This window comes from Anser brachyrhynchus, assembly GCF_964034855.1.
Source record: "Anser brachyrhynchus genome assembly, chromosome: 12".
Lineage (NCBI taxonomy): Eukaryota > Metazoa > Chordata > Aves > Anseriformes > Anatidae > Anser > Anser brachyrhynchus.
In genome coordinates this window covers 7,692,364-7,710,674 of record NC_137707.1, presented here as the reverse complement: position 1 = coordinate 7,710,674, position 18,311 = coordinate 7,692,364, and the positions used below count along the sequence as shown (strand labels likewise).

The following is an 18,311-nucleotide window of genomic DNA, read 5'->3' as shown; positions in this document are numbered from 1 at the left end:
TGATTCACTTGGCTAACTAGCAAGACAGCATATTGATGGCTTACTTGTACAAATATCTTTTCCTTCCACCATATTTTATATGTGTATCTATATAACTTCACAGATTTCTGTAATAAATTTTTTATTTAGAATTAGTCAGAAACAAAGACTCACAACAGAGGACACTTTCTTTAGCCATGCTACACAAGCACCTGACCAGAGCTTGTAGAATTTGCCAGCTTGACTGCATCTCAGTTTTGCTAGACGCATTTGCACAGCTCTGTAACTGTATATCAGAACTGGTCAGCAGGCAGATTTTCTTTTCCACAGAACAGTTAAGCAACCCCAAAATAAACCCCCCAAAAGCCAGAATTTTCACTGAGCAACCCCAACCCACATAAATCCTAAAACTGCAAATCTGTTCTTCACCCATCTGTAAATTACAATATTTATATGCTACAGAGATCATGGTGTGCATGGTTAGAACCAATGAAGAGAGTAAATGTCATACTTAATTAATAATGGTGACAAGCACTTCCTAGCATTGAAAGGCAGACTGCATCCCAAAACTGCACATTTCCAGCCCTACTGAGCACTGACTCTGAAAGTCAAATGAGCAGCTTTATCTGATTGTTGTTGTTATTAGGGATGCAGTGAAAGCAATGAAAAGTAGGAGTCAAAGTGAGAATTTAAATATACGTCTCTATGAAAGCTTCTTGCATCTACAGATGGAAAAGTCCTAAAAGAGCAAGCATGGGGATAGCTGGGATATACAGGAGCTTTAAACATAATTTATTTAGGTACCTGTTGTAGTGATATGCTCAGCTGAGCTAGTTTGTCTCAGCTTGGAGCTGGTCTGAGTCAGCCTGGCTCAGTCTCAGATTGATTTTTTTTCTTCCCCATTCATAGTCCCTGGCATTCAGAGCTGCATTTGCAGCCCAGAATCGGCATTTGCTGACAACCTTCCTTCTTTGCTTGAAGATGCATGTCTTGCAACACATTTAACAGTAACTACGGCTTGCCTCTCACATTTACATGTTTAAACAACGTTACCAGTGAGAAAAAATATGTTTAATAATTTGAAGTACAAAATGCAGAAAAGTTTAAAGACTCCAATTTTTCAAATGTTTTTGAATGTACCCATTTCCATCCATCTTTATGCACGTAGGTAATCTCTTAGACTATGTAGTTTTCATTTGAATGATCAGCTTGCTTCAGTTTTAACTATGAAAGGCAAAAGGAAAAGAACAGTTAGTCTTGAAAAATCTGCACTTTTATGTAGTCACACCATAGTATGTCTGCGTTCTTCCAGAGCCTGATCCCTGACTTGAAGCCAAATGAATGTCCCCGAATAACCCAAAATGCACAGGCTTTCCCAGGCAACACTGCTGTAAGGCTGCTCCTCGTGGCACCATGGAATTTGCTGGCTTTCTCGCTTTTGGCAAAAATGTAACAGCCTACAAAGCCATGGATGAACGAACACCCAGTTCACTCGGAGACCTGGGCCTGCATGCATCGGTTGCTTACAGTTCTGTGATAATGAGCGACACCCGTGTGTAAGTCTGTGCTGCCCAGGCTCTCTTCCAACTCTGATTTCTGCAAACCCTTACTGGAATTGTGGAAATTCTGTAGGAATCGGTCAGGAGCAGGTAAAGCAGCAGCAGCAAGAGCAGGTCCTTTTCAGGCTCCCTCTAAATCGGATGAGGATGGTCTCATGCTGTTCTCACAACTGTCCTAATGTTTCCTGTGATGTCCCTATCACTCCAGCTTGGCTAGTGGACCTGAGGAGTTGGAGATGACTGGAGCTTCCCCTCGAAAATGTCCTTGAACATTCAGGCCACGGTGGCATGAAGGGAAGCCCTGGCAGAGCACTGCCTGTGCCAAACCAGGTAGCATCTGGTTTCTACTGGACACACAGCAAGCGCTGCTGTGCAAAGGTGTACATTAGGTAGATGCTTGGATAACTGTCGTGTGAAAGACAGAGTTGGGCTTTCTTGTGTTAAACTTGGAGAATTATTCCAATAATGATTACATTAATTGAGCTTTTATGCCGTAAGCTTTTAAGTTATGAACTTCCTTCCAACCTATAGCCTGACAGATCAGAAGGGTTGAAGTATTCTAGTAGCTATGCAGATTCTATCAGTAATTTTCAAAATTTATCACATTTAGAAGGAATCTATTAAAAATACAGATACATTCATCCACATCAATGTCTTTTTATACCAGTTCCCTACCTGCTTTTTGCTGCATTAGAAAAATGGATCATTTTTGTGACAAAATGCAAAGCTACATTATTCTGCTTCTCACTGTGAAAATGGCAGCAGGCCTGATGTTTGCTGGATTTGAAATATTTATTGTACTGCCAGAGGAATGCAAACCCAAACAATTTCACAGATAATTATGCCCACTAACTATATGCAAAAGGCATCCATTTCTCCTCCAGTGATACTATACACATATGGATCTTCTGTTAAGAATAATCAAGTTTACACATACATTAAGGAGCGACAGAGCAACAAGCTCTCCTCCTCTCCTCCATTAAAAACTGGACAACTTCCTTTGCAGATCAAGCTATTATAAAATTAAAATTAAAGTACTTCTCTGAAATCATAATACTTTCTATAACATATGTGAGAATGCAGAAAGCAGTTTGGAAAGAGAGAGAAACCTAGAGGGGTTGGAAGAGAGCCAAAACTATAAAGAACAATGAGTGGGCTTGCTGGTCTGTTGATCTTGGATTCTCCCCAAATATCATTTATTTATATGAGCTGCTGTTTCTTTTCTTTCTTCTCCTTCCCCCCCTCCCCTCTGCACCCTCTTCTCCCTCCTCATCCCGTTTCTTTCTTACAAGACAAGGACAAGAGAGAGAGAGAGAGAGAGAGCAAGGCAGTGCAGTAATTTTAAAAGGAGGATAACTGGGAATGAAAAAAAAGAGGTGTTTATTAGTACAGGAAATTGGTTTACAGCTTCATAAATTTAAAACAGGCATATCATATTGCACAGATTATGAAGTGTTAGACTGCTCTATTCAGGAAGCTGGACAATCTGCTTTGCAATGCAAAATGTACTTATACAAACACAGTGTGGATTTAGTAGAATGTTAGGGACCACTTAAATAAGGTGGACAAATACACAGAATCAGAGACTAGTTGAGATTGAAGGGAGCCTCTGGAGATTGAGTCTGACCTCTCCCTGCTCAAAGTTGGGTCAACAAGAGCAGCTTGCTCAGGGCCTTGTCCAGTCTGGTTTTAAATGTCTCCAAGTCCATGTTGCTGAATGAGGACCATCCAAAGATGCTGAAAGAGCTACCTGATGACATTGGAAGGTTGCTGTCATGGTAGTCAGGGACTAGAAAAGGGAAATGTTATGCCCATTTTTAAAAACAGATGAGGAGGGTCTGAGAACATGTTGGCTGTAAAGCTTCAATTCAGTCCCTAAGAAAGGACTCCTGGAAAGCATTTCCAGGTACATGAAGAACAAGAGGGTGATTGGTATCAGTCCAACAAGCTAAAGGAGAGCTAGAGAATTAGGTCCAGATTCTTGTCATATTTTACACCAAAAAGGTACAAAGTAACAGATACCTGTTGTAGCAAAAGAATTCCTAAATTTCTAAGGAAAATTTCTCTACAGTGCAGGTGGTTAAAACACTAGACCAGATCAATTGTCAAGAGTTGTTGTGGAATAGTGTACTCGACAATACTTAGATCTGACTGCACTGAGCCCAGATCTAAATTTCAAGCTGACTCTGTTCTCTTGCATCATACAAGTATAACTATCTGGCACGCCAGTTGTCTCCCTTGGCATTTTGAAGGCAAGGAGGAAGTATGCTTTGGAGGGCTTGCCAGTTAAATGTCCTGCAGTGTTGCTGCTTTATAGGTAATTTCCATGCACCCAACTTTTGAACTTCACTATTTTCATCCTTCAAAAATTTCATGTTTCATATAAGTAAGTAAAATATCTGAAGTTATATAAAAATACCTCTAAAGCCTTATGGATTTAACAAAAATTATGCTGATGAGTGGAAACAAGTATTTTTTAATTAAAAAGTTACAGAAATAGTCTAAAAAGAGATTAATATTTTTTTTTTAGTTCTTCTTTCATTTAATACACGTTTCTTCTGTGACAGGAGCTAAAACAATGAACAAGGCAAAATAAAGACATACTACAGAGCATCAGGGTAATATATTGCAAGTTCCCTCATTGCTTAAGTTTTATATTCAGTTTATGCATGTGAGCACCTTTGCCTTTTCAAACATGAAGGCTTACATGTCACATCTAATGATACTGAGACAAAATAGATACCCCTGCATTTTTGTTTCCTTTTAAATCAGAGAGCTGACTAAATCACAACAGGAAAACTACTTTGCTTTGCCTTCAGGGTAAGGTTGGAGAAACTGTTACAAAATGGTTATCAGAATGGACTTCTCCACAAAAGGAATGTCCGCTAATCTCAGGTGCATCTTTAGTCCCATAACACATATTGAAGTAATTCACTAACAGCAGCATATTTATCTTCACTCCTGTGAAACAGGGAACTCACATTTTACAACAGGCAGAAATCAAAACAGAGGGAATATTAAATAAATGCAGTAAGATAAAAAATAAATAAATTGAAGCCTAATCAATTGCAGTTGACTTTCTCAGACTTTAGTATGTTTTCTTAGGTTTTTAGCTGGACCAGAGTCCCAGCCAGAAGGGTACACGCTATGTTGTTAGTGCATGAATAATCATAGAATCATTTAGGTTGGAAAAGACCCTTGAGGTCATCAAGTCCAACAACCACCAACCTAACACTACCAAGTCCACCACTAAATGTACCTTCTAATAAAGTTATATAAGCATTATTGCAGCTTTAATGCTATTCCCACTTCAATCATAACCATTTTTGGCATGGTGAAACAACCCCTCAAAACACTATCGTAGAAACTTTGCAATACAGGTCAAAAAAAGCAATTAGCTACTTATTATTAGCAATTAGCTATCAATGACCTCTGAGAATTACAACCCAGATCAGTATGTGCGGTAAACAGAGGAAGTTTGAAACTTCAACCCAGCAAGAAGGGAGATGCTGCCATTTTCCATGATGAAGTATCTTATCTTCCACTTCATGACTGCAATCAGTTATATAAATACAACATTACTGGATTTTACAATGCAAATTTAGTAATCTCTACGTAGCGTGTGCAGTGTAAAAGTCCTCAAATGCATAAAATGAAGCACACTGAACAAAAATATGCACAATTTGTTACGCAGAGCATGGAAGAAGTGTTTGCTCAGACAGACTCTGAGCACCATCTGGGAGACAAGTGTTTAGTTTTGCAACAGATTGCATAATTTTCATGTAGAATCTGGAGAAGAGCTCTAAATGCTTTAATAGATAGTTGATTTAACATGCGTTTAATCTTTGTTTTGTGTTGTCTTAAAGGCTATGCATATGTTTTGAATGACAGAAGTAGTCATTAACTTATTACAGTGCTCATCCCTTTGCACAATTTGCTTTCTTTTCTTTTTGTCTTATTGTGTGTGTCTGTGTGCATGTGCTATTTCACCTTACAGAGTTGGTTTTCACAGCACATGGTAATTAATCTTAGTAAAAGCCAAACATCTACTGCATATGCATGCCATTTGATTGATTAGATTAAAAATTTAATGTTACAGTTCATACATTAGCAATACTTCAATATAACATATACCAAGGACTCTACTATCAATAGTAAGAATACTTCAAGAACAACACAAATTAACACCTGAAGCATAAAGAATGACCTTGAGAAAATGAAATGCTTTACTTAAAACACACAGCCTAAAACGTAGTTAGATTGAGCACCATGTTTATGTTCTAAAAGAGCTGTAAAAAATACTGCATTTGAGAATAGGAAAACTTCAGATAAAGAATTTCTCACTTGGAGCCTTTTAGAAGAGGTATAATGTTTAGAAACCCAGCATTCATTTTTATATTTTTTTAGTGGTATCCAACTAAATATATCTGCTACACAATAGTAAAAAGCTACATGTTAGAACTTTCATCAATGTTCTTCTTGCCCAAGTTAATAAAGTCATTGGGAGGCATAAACTGAGGATTCACTTTATTAGGACTAGAAACAGAGAAAGAAATACAAGAAAAATGAGACTATACATATTGTATAAAAAAAGGCATGCTGTATTATGTGACATTGTTATGATAAAATGAAATACCATCCTTCATTTGGATATCTGTTCTTCTATATCCGAAAGCAAAAGCACATCAAAATACTTCTGCAGTGATTGACTTGTAATGCAATACACTGCAGCATCTTTGAACCTTAAGCAATGATAATGCTTTCAAACCTGCTATAAACTGGGTCAACTGTATGAAGAAATTGTAAAAAATGATGCAGTAATTCAATTTAGCACTGTGTGAAAACTGCACAATAGCAGGATTAAAGGATCTGAAAATGAAGACAAGTGGTTCATTATTAACTCCTTAAATGTTGTTCCTTCTGCTTTTTCTGGAATGTCATTTATTTCTAGCTTGGAATTGTAATTTCTATGTCATGATAGAGTGAATATTTTCTATATTGCTTCTCCATATGAGTACATTGAAGTTTCCTCAAAGGCTTAATATAGTTTATGAAATAAGTCAACATTCACTATTAATTTTATCCATACAGGTAACAAAATAGATTAGACAAAACAACAACAACAAGAACATACATTCATGTAAAAGCTGTGGCATGTGTAAAACACAGTCATCTTTAAAAAAAAAGGGAAAAAAAGAAAAAAAGAAGGTAGCAGTTGTATAAATAGCCAAAGAACGAGGAAAAAAAAATGTAGCAAATTTAATGCTAAAGCTGCAACTGAAAACTGCTTGTATACAGAGGAGGTACCCTTATTTTTTCCTTGTGTAATACAGTCATTTAAACAGGTGACCTCTTGTGTTACATGGTAATGTTATAGACATAATTTCTTTATGTGCCTAAAATGGGCTTTTTATATCCTAGGCTATTTTGTGTTGTATATGCATGTGAAAATGTTTTGGATCAGCATATGTAACTACCACGGCCATTCCTTCAGCAGGAAGCCCAGCCTCTGTCCCACTGTATCACAATAGTACTCCATGCTGGTGATCACCAGAATCCAGTGTTCAATTGAGAGGCAACGTCAAAATGAATAACAATGGCAGAGAAACCAGCCTGGAATGATTTAAAGAGCTGGGTAAGCCAAAAGATTGAAAAAAAAAAATCCTGCTGCAGGGGAGCAATTGTACTTTTGTGTATGAATCTATAAAAAAAACCTCCTCTGAATTCTTTACTTTGAGAGCTTAGATAGTTTCTATTAAATTTGGTTTGGACATCTAAAAATAAAGTTGACAATAGACAGAAGTGTAGTCTTCTGCTACGGAAAACTGTCTTTCTTCCAAACTGTAATATGTTTGATCCGACCCTTTTTTGAACATAATCTTTTTCTTAATTGGCAGAGAATTGATTCAAAATTCCATTTGGTACTATTTGCCCAAAATTATAGGACAGCATGCTCCAAAATGCATGTTATGGTTCTAGCCAGCTCCTCATCAGCCTGACGCTTTCTGACCTGCAGCAGCTAGGCCAGAGCAATGTGCCCTGGGTCTGATTTCAAGTCAGGAGCCAGACAGGGCTGCTTAACTTTGGTCTGGAAGGCAGTCCTAGGTCCCCCAGTTTAGATATACTCATGGCACTTTCCATCCCTGGAACTGAGGTTGCTTTGTCTGCATGTCAAATTAATTAAAAATCGATGTGGGTGCAAAATCGTAACAATCCAAAATAAAATATTATTACTAACCAAGCAGGATCAAGCTTAAACTTAGTGTCTTAGTTGCAACTTACACTTTCTCCTTTAAAGAATGTGCAGTGTGTCTTTTCCTCTGCTTTTCTATCTCAAGTAGGAGTGGTAATTATATGAATTACTACTTCCTTTTGAACTCATGGCTACATGATCCCAGAGCACAGAAGCTACATAATGCCTCGCATATGCATATCTCTATATCATTTTATTGTACAGCTCTGGAAGTATATGGGATGTGGCCTTCATCATCTAGTTGTTTCAACTTATAATTCATTGTAAAATCAGTGGTCAATGGTCTCAAATCTAGTATTAGTGTCTGGGATGTCATTAAGTCAGCGTTAATTGAAAAGGAGTAGTTGAGCATTCATACAAAGAGATTTTACTCAACAGCATGAATGGATTATCATAAGCATAAAGTATTTTAAATGCATGTGACAAAAGAGTTTGTTTTGAGAAATAACAAGAGACAAAAGGGATACAATATTCCAACTGTAAATCATCATTAAGCAATTAATGCTTTCACCATCTGTGGTCCAAAACATAAATTCCTCTCCTTCATAAGTGATCATTCATTATGATTGTAGGTTTACTCTTATCTCTGGGAACAAGAAAAGATACATAACTTACATATTCAGCTTATCCTTAAGGACATTTTCTTAAAAGTATCTATGTTATATATAAATATTTAATTATATAACAGAAAATTTGTTGAAGGAGTATGGAAAACTTCAGAATCTGAGTGGGAGTGAAAACATTTTTTTCTAATGTGTCTTATAATAATGCAGATCGGTCTTGTGAGATAAATTCATAAGCCCCTCACCATTTTCTCAGGTATTGCAGTTTTCTCAGGTTGGATGATGAAAATGATTCAACCATTATGTTTTCTTATAGTCAGTCTCACGTTTAAGTCACTAGAATTTGCAACTAGAGGTTTCATACTCTGGAAGAGTGCTCTATTTATGGAGGAGAAAAATCAACAATCCTGCTGCTCTCAGATTGTTGATTTATGTATTTATTTACTTTAAATGCATAAGTGCAGGCTGGATGGGGCTTTGGGCAACCTGGTCTACTGGGAGGTGTCCTTGCCCTTGGCAAGGGGGCGGGAACGAGATGGTCTTTCAGGTCCCTTCCAACCCAAGCCATTCTGGGATTCTGGGATTCAACTTCCCGCGTGTTGACCACTGTGCTTGTGAAAGCAAAATGTAGTTTGCTTTTATGCATACTTTGCTGTGTATAAATGATTGCTTTCAGTAGTAATAACACACATTTTAGGTATATGATCCAATATCTACTGAACTCAAAAGAAAAGTTTGTATTGCTCTCCAGATTATTTGAATCAGGTCCAGATCAGGAAAAGAAGTGATATATTATCTGTTGCTGAGTGAAGTAACAAGAGTCAATTCAGTGCCACAGTTAGTGCTTGGCAGCATCTTTGCAAAATGATTGGCAGTTGCTTTTGGTGGGTATAAATACAAGAGTGGAAGAGCATGTACAATCCTTAGCTGTCTTCTGTGCAAAAAAACCTTTTTTGATATGGGGCACAATAGCAAAGAACAGGTGTTTAGAAATGACATTTCTGTGGTAGAGCTGCTGATAAGTACGTGTATATGGGTGTCAGCAGCAAAGCCAGCATAGCAAGCCATCATTTGGATGAATCACTTGGCCAAGTGATAATGTGAATAGAAAAGAAAGTTTGCTGTCTTGGGTGAAGTGGGATAGGCGTAATCAAAGCACAGGTGAGAGATGGCAGCAAAACCTTTAACGTAGTACAGAGGATTAAAGCATGAGGTGGGAAAGAATAGATATGGACTCCTAAATTTGTTGGTAAGCTAGACATGCAATTAGAGGAAGCGGAAATTTAAGAGCCAATAAAAGCTAAATAGAAGGCAGGCCTGTCTGCTGTGATAAGGTAGTCATTTAGGACCACAACAGGTGTTACTACAGTAATTAGAATATACTGAGATATCTGATTGGAACTTTTGCGTGATGAGAGCACTGCCAGCTGCTTTTGATATTGGTTGACGGCAACAGTAACAGGCCGAAAACACCTGTATTGAAATCTTTTTACCAGCAAGAGGGAAAGATGCTTTTCAGTGGTTTTATCCTTTAGCATTTCCCCTTTTTATTCTGGCTTAAGTCCTTTGTAAACAAATTAACAGTCGTGATATTTTAAGGGCTTAGTTGTGCCAGATGCTACTCAAGATCTCTTAAGAAGAGGTTCCATATATAAATGGTATTCCTCATTTATGAGCTTCCCTTCCTTATTATGTTTGCTATCAAGTTTTGGGTTCACTTTGTAAGTTTTCAAAGCTATATTATTATATTCTGATGTTTTTCATAGGCACTGGGAAAGGTTTTTGCTGTCCTGTCTCTCTCTCCTCAAGAGTTTCAGCTTGCCTGAAAGAAACAAAAAAAGATGATTTGCAGTAGATCAATATTCCCTTAAGATGTAAACTGCATCGCTCTTAAAAGTGAAGCAAGGTCTGGCCTGGCCAGTACTCTAACATTGGATCTCTAAGGATATCTCAGGGGCTGCAGAAATTGTAATGAGGAATCAATAACTAGAACAAATCTCTCTCAGGCCTGAAGCAACCTCTCAGAGTATGTTTGTGTCTTTGTATAACTGGAGCTGGCTTTCTGTAAGTGAGATGCAAAATGAAGGAATTCAGGAAATTCATGTGGCAGTTTCAGTGCTGTGCAGGACTGCAAGTTTGATCCCAGAGGTGAGATTGGGCTGTCAGTAACAATATTCTTCCTGCCTGAATTTCCATGGGAGAAAAATACTCTCCTTTACTCGTCCCTCTTAGCTGGTATATGTTGCTTCCTTTCGCTATTCAAGCAGAGGCTGTGGGGCTCTCTAGGTATGTCTGAATTATAGTTTGGATTAAAGTGAATAATTTTTATACAGCGTTTTGGGGTGAAATGAGCAGTTTCAAGGCCTACAAGTTATGCGGAGTATTTTGCTCTCTCCCCCAGCATCCTTGGATGTGAACAAGCTGAGCTTTCTTGTGTCCATTCAATAGCTTTATAAGAAAATGAGGATTAAGCTGCTAGATCACTACCACCAGCATTCTGCCTTTCAGGGGCTATTTTTTCTGTCACCTTAAACTGAACCGTTCTGGGTTGTGTGTGACATTTTGCCAGGTTGGAGATCCAGGGCAAACTGAATGCCTCTGCAGCTGAATGCTGAGTGTGTGTAAAGGCAAGCAAGAATCCTGTTACATGTATTAAATATCTGAGATGCACAGAAAGCCTGCAAATGGCTTGATATTCATAAAATGCAAGAAAAGTTCAGATGCTGCAGACTGGGATGTTACAATTTATATACAGTAAGAATCTTTTACCTTTGTTTTGTGAATGACCTTCTCATTTTTGGAGTCCCTCTCTGTTCTTCTCTCTAGGCTAGTTTTTTTGTGTTAATTAAAGCCCAGATTAAGTATATAAAAGCGTACTCAAGCACACCCAGCTGAAAACAGGGCTAAATGAACAGAAACATGCTAGCAGAGATGTGAGCTTTGTCACTGGAGTAGAATGACTGAATATGAAAGTCATTACTGGGAAGCAAAGTGACATTTAAATTATGCTGCTGTTTCTCCTGCTGGCTTCTGACAGGGTTTTTCAGAGAGAAAATTAAATGAGTTACAAGACACTTAAATGCAATGCTTGAAAATGTTATCTTAACATGTTTGATTATTAAATGAAATGTTAGCCCCATGTATCTGTATGATTTTACCATGAAAGTGGCATGTAAAACTGACACTGTGCCTTCTCAAATCTTTAATGTACTAACTGGCATCTTTTAAATGCTGGCTTTGTGCCATTTCTATTGTACCCACACAATAGAATTAGTCATGTGGAGAGGGAAACAGCTGGCAAAAAAAAAAAAATGCATAAGCAGCCAGCTTAGCATTGTCATAGGTAAAAGACAGCAATGAATCACAGACAGGTGCAAAACTATCAGGGAAAAAAAGGCAGTAATAAAGGTGATTCAACTGTAATGTCAGGCCCTCTGAAGGAAGTGATCTGCAGATGGATAGAGAAGTGAAGAAGAAATGGCTTCAGACAGGTGAAGACCAATTTTTGCTGTTGAAAAGAAAGCTTTATCCTTCTTGTCTGAGGCCCCAGTTTAAAAAGGGTATTTATCTATGGGGTTAACTTCATCAGCTCCACTAACTGCACTCCAGTGAGAGATAAGAAGATAATTAAAATTACCGCCATGCTTAATCAACTTGCCAGCATAGGGATACTCTCTTGAATTGGGGCACAATTAAATTAAGCTTAACTTCTTCCAAATATATGCAAGAAGTAGACATCTGGCAAAGTCTAGCTGAAAAAGCACAGAGCTGCATTATGACAATCTCCAAGGACAAAGGAAATGGAAAGTGAAAGGGTATCAGAGAGCAAGACTTCTGCCAAGTCCTTTAATCTTTGTTTTGCAATGCAGACTACCAGTCACAAAAAATACTAAACTACTGATTTCAATCATTTATTGCTAAATCATTCAACTAGTGATTTCACTAGTTTACCCATAGCATACATAGGTATGAAAACATATGCATGTATGCTAATGTACCTTATTTTAGAATGTTTCAGTAAGCATTCCTAACTGTTGTGAAGCATCTCTAACTGTTGTTTCAAAACAATTTACAACTGCAATTAAAGGGTCTGAAAGTGATATAAAAGGAAGCAGAATAATTGAGCTAATCACAGACAAGATCAAGGCCCTCTGGCCTTGAAATCTATAGCTCCATGAAAAGAAGTCTTTGAATATTTGCTGAATCTAAGGATATTAACAATCAGCAGTTACAGTTCTGTCCATCTACAAGAGGCATCAAAGAATTAATTTTTACAACATGCCTGGAAGGTAAACCGCAGAATCCCTATTAATTTTACTGAAACAGAAAGTCGAGAGGACAGTCAGAACTAATCAGAGCCAGATTATATGTTGCAAGTTTCTGTTTCCTAATCTTGTATCAGAATATCTCTGGGCATCTGCTAAAAGCTCACTGAAGATGAAAAGGCTTCCATTCAGATCAGGCCTAATGAAAAGAGCATGGCTGGCAGTTGTACTCTCACACTCTGATAAGTCAGAAAGCTTTAAAATAATTTAGAGTGGGAGTAAATAATTATATTTTCTTATTTTTATTTTCTACAGTAGACACCTTGAAGAACCCTTTCAGATATGCAACCCACATTTCAGAAGTGCTTTACGGAGTAAAATCACTCACTAGGAGCTGAAATCTAGGACCTGCTAAGGGTTCTTCCACCTCTACTCAGGTGGAATTTGCCTCTGCTTTTCCCCTTACCTTTCAGACTGGGAATAGTACATCTCTTCATTTCTCTGTTTTGTTCAGCATGTTTTTCATAACACTGGGTTGTGAAGCCAGAGCTGCCATGGACGTAGAATCAGAGGCACACTTAAGATTTTATAGGTACTTCTGAAGTCCTGGGAAATCTTTCAAAAGCTGTATAGTTTTAGTCATGCTGAATTGCTACTATCTTCAGATCTAATTCATTCCAGCAGTTGATTTGCACTTTAACCAGTGTGACCAGATTTCTCCCATAGGAAAAATTTTGGTTCTAGCTTACTTAAAATTCTGTAATTTTTATTCCCACAGTGGCATAAAAGTGGGTCACTTTGAATCCTGTTTACGCTAGCTTCACAAACTTATTCATTGGTTTTATCATGCAGATGGTTGCATGTAAGAAAACATATTTGTTAAATGTAAATTTTAACTGCTTGGAGTCTGTATCTCTACGTAATATCTAGCCTAATGTCACCACAGGACAACATTTATGTTTTCATTTAAAAATAAAGCAAGCAGATGGGACTTCTCTCATCCATAGAGTGGTAAATTAAAAACAAAAGTAACCATTTTTTTTAATGTTGTACTCTGCTGGGATGAGAGTTTGGCATTATAACATCTGATCTAATTTGAGTATTCCAGTAGCTGCTTTATAGCATTTACTAAAACACTGAAATGAAGCCTGCTGATATTGTTTTTGCGTAATACATATGAACATGCAAACCCCATAGAGTGAGCCTGTGCTTCCCCAGTTCCCAGTAAAATAAAAAAGTCCAGTACAGACTTCATTGCTTTCATGGCATATGTCAAGTAATAGTCACTATAGTTGAAACACTGTCCTAAAAAGTTAAAACTTACCTTTGTACCCCATTGGCTTCATACAAAGCCAATTTGAGATTATCTGTCAATGAAGACAATGGAAAATGGAGGGGAAAGAGAGATGCCAGTCTCTCAATTTGTATCTTTGAAAACTTCCTCCCAAGTAAACAGCTTTTTCTCAGTAATATTTAGGACTCTAATTTTCTGTGAATCTTCCAACCACTAGGACAAGTTATTAAGATTCCAGTGAAAATTCAAAGTGTTTCATCAATAGGTAGAGGTCTTATGGTGCCAAGAAACTACCAATAGTGACTTAATCTTTGACCTTCAATACTAAACCATTAAAATCTATCATCTTTAATCAGACATAAAGCATAACTAGTACATGATTAAATTTTGAGAATTCAACGTACCATGCTGTAGATACACTATAAAATTGAAATGCCTCTTTTATCTAAATATAAAATCCAAGTAAACACACTAAATAGATAAATGCACAGATTTTGTTTCCCAGGAAATAATGCCTTTTGTTCTATTATGGAATAAAAAGGTTCTCATTTGTAAGTCATTGACTCTAATCTAGTCAAAAATATTACCTACCAGAAACTGCTGCAGTTGCTAGTTGGTTCCAGACCAAATCTTAGTAAGAAAATGAAGGCAAACTTCTCATTCAGGGGTAAAGCAATCTAGTAGATATATTCCTGGACAGACTTTGCAAAACTGAGCTCCATTCTTTGCTTGACTGCTGGCTGAACTGATGGCAAGTCATAGCTGTGCTATTTCCATAAAATGCATAAGAATCTCCATCTGTTAAAAAGGAATAAAGTTAGTTGTAGTAACACTTCTAGATGGTATTTATATGGTGCTTTGAAAAAAAACCTGCTGTGGTGGTCGGGGGGGGGTGTGGGTGGGTCTGTTCTCCAACAAGTAGCTCATCAGACAGTGAGAGACTGTGCTTGTCTCTTAGCATTTGGTTTCAGTTTGGCACTGACAATCAGGAGGAACCCTCTGACCTTCCAGACGTGACAGATGACTTTAGCTCCAACTCTGTACACCCCATTACCTTTTCACAAGCACCAGCCATACTTAGAAAGGAGAAATTCTCCTGGATTTTCAGGAAGATGCTTTTGGCAATCTATCATAGAACCACAGAATGATAGAGCAGTTTGGGTTGGAAGGGACCTTAAAAACCAACTCATTCCAACCCTCCCCTGCTATGGGCAGGGATGTCACCCACTAGACCAGATTGTCCAGGGCCTTGTCCAGTCTGGTCTTGAACACCTCCAGGGATGGGGCATCGGCTACTTCTCAGGACAATCTAGCCCAAATATAAATTCCTTTTCTATACTTTCATAACTTAACACTGTTACCAAGCTGAGAGTAAATGCATTTTTTTCAGTAAGATTGTATTAGTGCTTCATAAGCATTTATGTTCTGCTTCTAGCTAAGGAGGATGAACAATTTTACTAAGTGATATGAGAAAATAGCAAGCCCTGTGTTTATTCAAAGGCTATACAATTACTTTAGTTGATATTTTTATTCTGTGACAATAATGATACCATATTTTACACAAATATGCTACTCAGTGAACACTGTGTTTGCTGGTATTTAAAGGAATTGTATCAAGAGATGAAAGAGCATCTGATTCAGTCTTAAGTGTCATAAAAATTTGCTGTACAAGAAGAAATACAATGAATAAATTTACTATATCGTCTTACTTGGGTAACCCTATATGTATAGTGACCCTGGAATTGGGGCTCTATGCAGGTGCAGGGCAACATCTAAATTTATGCAACTTTAGAATTAGGACTGAATATGGAAAACGAACTTTTGTCCTGAATCAGCCATCACGTCTGTACTTTTATTTGCAGTCGTGAGCATATCATGTTCAAAAGACTTTGAGCTTCTTTCCAGAAGACACCTAACCGCATTCCATATTAGTATTAGTCAAAAACAAACGTTTTTCATGAAGAATTCAGAACAAATAATTTGATTTTCCTTTTTCCTTTTCAGGTTAGCTTTTATGGAGAACATAAAGAACTGGAATGCAAATGCAAGCATGTGCAGAGGGCCAGTTAAGGTACCCATTCAGAAACCTGAAGGATCAGCTATGTCTTAAATAACACCTCCTTCTGTGGACTTAAGGTAGGGAGAAATGCTCACCATCTTTCACGGTGTCTTTTGACAAAAATAAATGTAAAAATTCTTTCTTTTAAACAGATGGCTAAAAAGTAGCTGTTTCCTCTTCTCCCCTCATTTTTCTCAGTAGCTAAACTACTCACTGAAGAGGTAGAGTACTTCAGTTCACAGCTTCTTCTATCCAGGGAATTGAAATTCAAATTTAAATCCTTATCTGTCTTTCTAAAGAGTGCTTCATCACCACTGTATGTTGCACTATGTGTATATCTGTAAGTATGCAAGAGAGCATTTTTCTCAGTCTTTTTAGGGAAAGAGTTTATTTTGCATGACATACTAATTAGGGAGCAGGTGCACCCCTTTGCAGTCTAGGCTCATAGTTAGAACACTTTCCTGGGTGGGAGAAAAAATATAGATACCCTAAAACACAGGAATTAATTCAAAACAGAGCTCCTGCAATCTGCTTTGTTCTGAGAACTGGATAAAAACAGTTACCACTGATTACCACTCTTGTATTCCTCTAATACTACATTTTAGAGTTCTCATGAAATTAAAAATGAGCATTTTGTACTGAAACAGTTTTTTTTTTCTTTATTACTAATAGAAAAAATAGAATCTGGTCTTTGCAATAGTATTCCCATATGGACTCCAGAGAGATATTTTATTGTCTTTAGGGCAAGAACTAATTCAGAGAAAGGCTCTTTTGTTCACCATCTATGAATCTTGACCTTGACCTGGAAAGTCTATCCTCAGTGTTGCATGTGGGGCAATTAAACTTCTGTGAAGAAAAACCTCCCTATCACAGCAAAATATGTCAAGTGTATCAGAGCTCAAACCTCCAATCTAATTTTATTCTTTTTAAATGAGCCAAGCTGCTTCAAATTAACTTGAATGAACGGAGAACAACAGCATTTAATAGGTCTGAGAAACTTAAGTTTCTTTACTCTGTTTTGGGTTGTTAGGATGTTTGTTTGTTTGTTTGTTTATTGTGGGGAGAGCACATTTCCAAAGACATGGATTTCCAACACCAGCCACGGGCTTCAGACATTTAACTGCAGTTCATTTAACTGAGCTACACTGGCCTAAGAAGTTACTGTGCACCTCCTGAATCTTGTAGCTGTTAGTAACAGCTCATGTGCTTGCTAATAGCCTTCCCTTCTTTTGAATTAATATAAGGTAGGGAAAACCTCAGAGGAATAGGCTGTTGCATTTTACCTGGGGAGGCAGGCTGGAGTGCACATACGCACGCACTGGCCCTTTATGGCAGCTCAGCTGATGGAAGTTCCTTACTACCTTTCTAGAGCCGAGTGGTTAATACACTGATCGCCCCTATCCTTTAGCAGACTGGTTGGGTGAAAGGTGGGAAGCATGACCAACCAGAGCACATGTTGAACAAATTATGGTCAGACAGCTCAACGAGTTTTTTTTCACGAAGCAAAGATGCTTTAAAATTCACGGGTCCTCAAGTGCACGCTGAAGGAGCACAAAACAAAATCTTTGATATTCTGTTTTCTGTCAGTAGCGTCTGACCACAATAAAGGTTTGCATGTCTCCAAAAGCTGCAGGTAATCATTGTTTTGCTGAGATCTGTACTTAAACATACTAACATTTAAATTCATTTCTTGCTTCTGCTGACTCCCTAGCAGGTGCTATTTTTACCGTAAGTATATAAGGGATTGTTAGGGAACTTGGTCACTGTTATACACAGGAGTAAATCTCACTCACTTCAGGTCCCCAAAATGTTCAATCTGTTTTGCTAAAGCCTCATTTTGTTATATATCCAATACATCCAGAAGCCCTTTTTATCTTAAGTCCTTGAAAATAAGAAAGTTTATAACAGGAAATGCTGAAAATGACATGTAACTCAGCTTATCATTTTCCTTGTAAAATCAATGCTTCTAGAATGGTGGATCCCAGAGTTTTGCAATTTTGCATTGATCTCATTCGCCGTGTTTCCCATGAGAGCCTTTCTGAAATACTGGTATTGAGTAACATTCTCGCTAGTATGAAGGGAATAGAGAAGGAAAAACCTTTGCTGGTTGAGTAAAATTCAGAATGACACAAAACATCCAATTCAGCCTCCTTTAGGGTGTTTAAGACACAGAACTCATTTTTCTGGATGAAAAGCAGACAGTGACACTGCCAGCAGCAACTGTGTCACCTCAGGTTCTCCCAGCAGGAGGGACACACAGGGTGGCTGGAGTGGGAAACACAACAGATGCCACAAATGGAAGTGTTCATTTAGAGCCCACATTTTAGATAAAATGAGAC

General features: G+C 37.7%; 1 long non-coding RNA gene across 1 annotated transcript in view; it reads right to left on the bottom strand.

Moving 5' to 3' along the window:
- Nucleotides 1-18,311, bottom strand: part of LOC308176279 — a 247,241-nt gene that overhangs the window by 9,431 nt on the left and 219,499 nt on the right. Inside the window, exon 4 of the long non-coding RNA XR_013938206.1 lies at nt 14,505-14,711. This is a non-coding gene — a long non-coding RNA (uncharacterized lncRNA). The remainder of the gene's footprint in view (nt 1-14,504; nt 14,712-18,311) is intronic.